Source organism: Plecotus auritus (genome assembly GCF_963455305.1).
Source record: "Plecotus auritus genome assembly, chromosome: X".
In the NCBI taxonomy this organism is placed as follows: domain Eukaryota; kingdom Metazoa; phylum Chordata; class Mammalia; order Chiroptera; family Vespertilionidae; genus Plecotus; species Plecotus auritus.
This window is the reverse complement of record NC_137784.1, coordinates 104,594,405-104,600,187: the sequence shown is the minus strand read 5'-3', so window position 1 is coordinate 104,600,187 and position 5,783 is coordinate 104,594,405.

The window sequence follows — 5,783 nt, the reverse complement described above, 5'->3', positions numbered from 1 at the left end:
CGCTCAACCACCTGAGTCACACCAGCCAGGGCAAACCTGCAGTGATTTTTTATGAGTTTATTTGAGCTGAACTGACAACATGTCGAGAAACAAGATCTCAAGTGTTCCTGAGAATGACAGTTTTGCAGTTTTGGGTTTTTTTTATTGATTTCAGGAGGGGCAACAATTTTTACTATTCTACTTACTTATGCAGTTATTGGTTGATTCTTGTATATTCCCTGACTGAGGATCAAACCCACAACCTTGGAGTATGGGGCGATGCTCCAACCAACTGGCAACCTGGCCAGGGTGCAGTTTTTTTTACACATTTTGAATCAAGGAGGGAATGTAAGGAAAACTACTCCAGATAGATTGATAGATAAATAGATAGATAGGCAGAGAGACAGACAGATAGATGGATGGATGGATGATAGGAAAAAGGAAAGGAAAAGGGGAAAGGGGGAAAAGGAAAAAGGGAAGGGAATGTAGAAAATATTGCCCCAGGCTTTTTGTAGCCATTGGAAAATTTATTCTAAAATTTATGTGGATTAAAAAATACCTAGAATATCTAAAATGATCTTGCAAAATAGAATAAAGTTAAAGGATGTATACTACCTGATTTAAGTACTTATTTTAAAACTACAAGAATCAGGATAATATAAAACTGGCATATGGATAGACAAATATATAATGGGAACAGAACAGACAGACAAGAAATCGCCCCACATTATATTGTCCTTTAATTTGTGTCCTTTAATTGTCACTGAAGCAATCCAATAAATGTTGCTAGAAAAACCAACCTCACAACACACACAAAAATTAATTTAAGGTGGCACATAGCCCCAAAATAAAAACTAATCTAGAAGAAAGTATAGAAGAAAATTTTTGTGACTTAAAGATTGACAAGGGTTTCTTAGACATGACACAAAAAGCAGTGACACTAAGAAAAAGACCTGTGACTAATTTGACTTCATTAAAAATAAAACTCTGCTCACTGATAGACACAATTAAGAAAATAAGTGGCCAAAACACAGGCTGGTAGAAAATATTTGCAAAGCATAGTTTGATAAAAGATTCATCCAGAATATATAAAAACTCCTATATCTTAATACTAAAAAGACAAAAAACATTTTAAAGGGCAAGAGACAAACTGACATTTCACCAAGAAAATTAAAAAATGGCCAATAAGAACATGAAAAAAAAATGCTCAACATCATCAGGAAAATGCAAATTAAAATGATAAATACCATTACACACCCTCTGGAATAGTTACAATTAAAAGACTGACAACATCAAATTGTTACAATTAAAAAACTGACATCTAACTTTTTAAAATATATTTTATTGATTTTTTACAGAGAGGAAGGGAGAGGGATAGAGTTAGAAACATCGATCAGCTGCCTCCTGCACACGCCCTACTGGGTATGTGCCCACAACCAAGGTACATGCCCTTGACCGGAATCGAACCTGGGACCCTTGAGTCTGCAGGCCGATGCTCTATCCACTGAGCCAAACCAGTTAGGGATGACATCTAACTCTTAAACACTGTTGTTAGAAATGTACATGATTTAATTACTTTCAAAAAGCATTGGGCACTTTCTTATCCATAATAACTAAAATCTGGAATCAATTCAGATGCCTGTGACCAGAAAAATGGATAGACAAACTGAGATACATTCATACAATGGAATTCTACCCAGTAATGTAACTGCAGAAGCAGCTCAAAATGGTCCTATACTGTTTACCAAGATACTAAGTTGCTTTCTCTGATATCAGATCAAGACCACAAGTCATATGCAGAGAGAACTTTGACCTCCAGCTGATCCTAGAATCAAAGTCTCCCCCCACCACACCACACACACAAAGGAATTTGAGAACACCAGAACCCTTTCAGAAGTGAAGGATCTGTTGTCCAGGAATATCGGTGCCCCTTACCATAAATAGCCAAGCTTCAGGTCCTCCTGTTATCGTTGTAATTAGCTAGTTATTAATATTAATAAAGGAAAGAAAGCAAAGGGAATTCAGACATTGGAAGCATGGTCACCTGGGAAGTTTCACCAGGAAGCTATAGCTTCACACAGCATTGTACCTCCAAGGGGATTAACACCCCTCCCTTCCTTCATCCAGTACTGGACTGTTGTGGGGAGAAGAGGGAGATAGGCACATGTGTAAAGCTGGGGAGGTGTTTGCTTATCAGTCTAGCTTGGCTAGGGGGTGGAACCCATCAGAAGCATGTGAAATCTTGGAAAGTTACTTAGTCTGAAGAAGCTCCTGGTTAAAATCCCCAGACAAAGAGATCCCTCTCTCTTGTTCACTTCTTGTTCTCTATTGCTCTGTGACCAGCACTCACCCTTGCATTCTTGAGTTTTCTCTCCATAGCCAAAGGCCTTAGCAGCCAAATGGCCCATGGCCATGCAGACCCCACATGCAATGGACTGCAGCTGGGAACAGAAGCTAAGCTAGCCAGATGCTGGACTAGAGTGTACTTTAATATGAAACAGAAACTCTGGGCAGTACCTTAATTCCTGCCCTGCTGAAGACAAGATTAGACTGCTTTCATGGCGAAACGGGCAGAGATGGGACCTTGGAGGGGAACACCTTACTGTTACATTACCAATAAAAGCTTTCCAGGAAACCTCATCCTCCCATGGGGGCCTCAGGAAATTCATTCCCAACTCAAGAATGCCACTCCCAACTATAACATTCCAATTAAAACTTGCCCCACCATCATTTCCACATACCTGATCAGCCTAATCCCTTAAAACCTACCCCAAACTCTGGATCCAGGAGTTAGGACTTTATTTTCTTTTTTTTTTCTTTTTTAATATGTTTTTATTGATTGTTTTTAAGAGAGAGAGGAAGGGAGAGGGGGAGAGATAGAAACATCAATGAGAAGCATCAATTGGCTGCCTCCTGCACGCCCCCCACCTGAAACCCAGGCATGTGCCCTGACCAGTAACCTTTTGGTGCATGGGAGGACATTCAATCCACTGAGCAACACTGAAGGTACAATGCTGTGTGAAGCTATAGCCAAGCAGAACTTTTCTTTTTTTAAAGCAATAACTTTCCTGTTCTTGCTTAGCACTCTACAAATAAATTGACTCTAATTTCTCCACTACAATTCTCAGTGTTTAATGTTTGGCTCATTAGTACCAGGTGGACGAAATCTGTGTTTGGTAACAGTAATAGAAGGGAATAAACCTGTGATAAATACAACATGAATGAATCTCAAAAACATTAATGTGAATAAAACAAGCCTCACACAAAAGAGTAGAAAATCTACAGTAACTTTTATATGAAGTTCTAGAACAAACTAAATTTATGATAGAAAAAATCTGACAAATGGCTTCTTGAGGGGCTAGATTCAGAGACTAACTTGGAAGGGACATGAAGGAATTTTATGAGGCAATGTAAACATTCTGTATCTTCATGGAGGTTAGGGTGATACAAGTGTACCCATTGTTAAAACTCAGACACTTTTCATTTAATATCTGTGTATTTCATTGTGTGCCAATTTTCTCTTAAAAGAAAAAATACATAACCACATATTGAACTCTAGTTCATGAAATCCATGATGAAATGTCTAGGGATAAAGTATACTGATGTCAACTTATTTTGAATCTTATACTATAGTGTATCAATAGTGGGATGGTAAGATAAATATGATAAAGCAATTATAACAAAAATTGAATTGTAAAATTTAGATGGTGGTATATGGGTGTTCACTGGATTGTTGCTTCTACTTTTCTGTATGTTTGAAATTTTTCATATAAAATGTTGGAAAAATATAGAGTTGAAGAAATCTATTCTTTTAATTATCTATTTCTAATTATCAAACTATCCCAAAACTTGGTAACATAACAATCATTTTACGTTATCTCACGCTTTGAGGAGTCAGAAATATAGACATGGCTTGGCTTGACAATTCTTCTGCTTCATGTGTTGTTGACTGGGATTACTTTGTAATATTCAGTGAGCATCTGAAATTATCTGGAGGGTACAAGATGGTTTTACTCATGTGCCTGGTACCTTGCAGAATTAGTGAGAAGGTAGGGCATAGCTGGAACCCTCTTTCTTCCCATGCTGTTTCAAGGGCTCTCCCACTGGTCTTTCCAGCCATATGGTTGGACTTCTTACATGACAGCTCAGAGTTCTGAGAGGCCACTGTGGAAGCTTCTCTTAATGGTTAGGCCATTATATTATGTTAGTCAAAACTGTCATAAACCAGCCCAGATATAAAAAGAGGAATGTCAAATAATTTGTAGCTATCTTTTTTTTATATATATTTTATTGATATTTTACAGAGAGGAAGGGAGAGGGATAGAAAGCTAGAAACATCGATGAGAGAGAAACATCGATCAGCTGCCTCCTGCACACCTCCCCCTGGGGATGTGCCCGCAACCAAGGTACATGCCCTTGACTGGAGTCGAACCCAGGACCCTTCAGTCCGCAGGCGAACGCTCTATCCACTGAGCCAAACCGGTTTCGGCAATTTGTAGCTATCTTTAACCTGCTAAACTTAGCGTGTTTTAACTGAAGCAATGTTAGTATTTAAGTGTTTAAACTATTGAATACATATTTATTAACTGCTTATTATTAGTGGTCAGAATTTAGTGATGCATGGTTTGAAAACATCATTCTTACCCTCAATGAACTTATAGTTTAGGTTGACTGGGGAGGATAAACACTACACTACACTACACTGCAATGCAATGCAATGCAATGCAATGCAATAATTACTTGAATGGAGGTTATACACAGGGAAGCGGGGAACATAGAGAAGGTAGAATGAGGAGTCAGGGAAATCTTCTTAAGAGAGAAAAACTCAGTTGACTATACTAGTAAGAGCAGTAGTGGAAATTTACCATACAGATAATAACAAGATGGCATTCCATAAAGAAGGGGAAAAGCATGTTACTTCAAAATCTTTAACTGTCCCTTTTACATCACCAAGAAAATACTTTCCACTCCTCTATTTGTGCCCCACAATACCTACATATATTTCTATCATAGCATTTAAATCGTCTACTGCATTTATTTATATGAATATCTCCATTAGAGCAAAAGCCCTTTGATGCAGAGATTACTTGTCTTTGTGTCTTTGATGGATGCATAACCTATCTCAATTTTTAATGAAATAAATAAAAAAGAATCATCTGCTAGGAGTTCTTCTGAGTTATTTTGGGGTCAACTTATGGGGATCTTCTAGCCTGCAACTTCACAAAGTAGTCAAGGAATATAACCTTAGGCATAGAGCTAGAAACTTTATTGAGGACCACCTCAATGTGGGAACAGAGATACCTCTGTAAAGTCAGCCTAAGGGGAAGATGCCTACTCTGGCCCTATACTCCTTCTGCTGGCACTTCTCTTTCCCATTCAAAAATGCATGAAGGTTAACGAGTTGGAAATATTTCTATAAACTAATGAATGGAAGAAAAAATAAAGCAAATGATAAAATACCTATATGGTAACATTAATTCCACTATGGTAAGAAGGGACACTAAGAGCTAAGCAAAGGCCTTTATCTTTATTTAAAACAAAACAACTAAACAAAATAGAAAGCTCACAAATGTTCTACCAACTGATGCGAAAAAAGCTTGTTTTCCCCTGTGATCCTCTGGCTTGAAGAACAGTCAGAGAATGAATAACCTCTTCAAAGTTCCCCAGTGAGATAGCCAAGAGCTGAGTCCTTTTCCCAACAGAGCCTTAATCAGATGCTTTCATAATAGATTTCAACATGAGGAAGGACAGCCTCAGCCATTTCCCTATCTAGTCAGCAATATTAAAACCTGTAACAAGCAAAC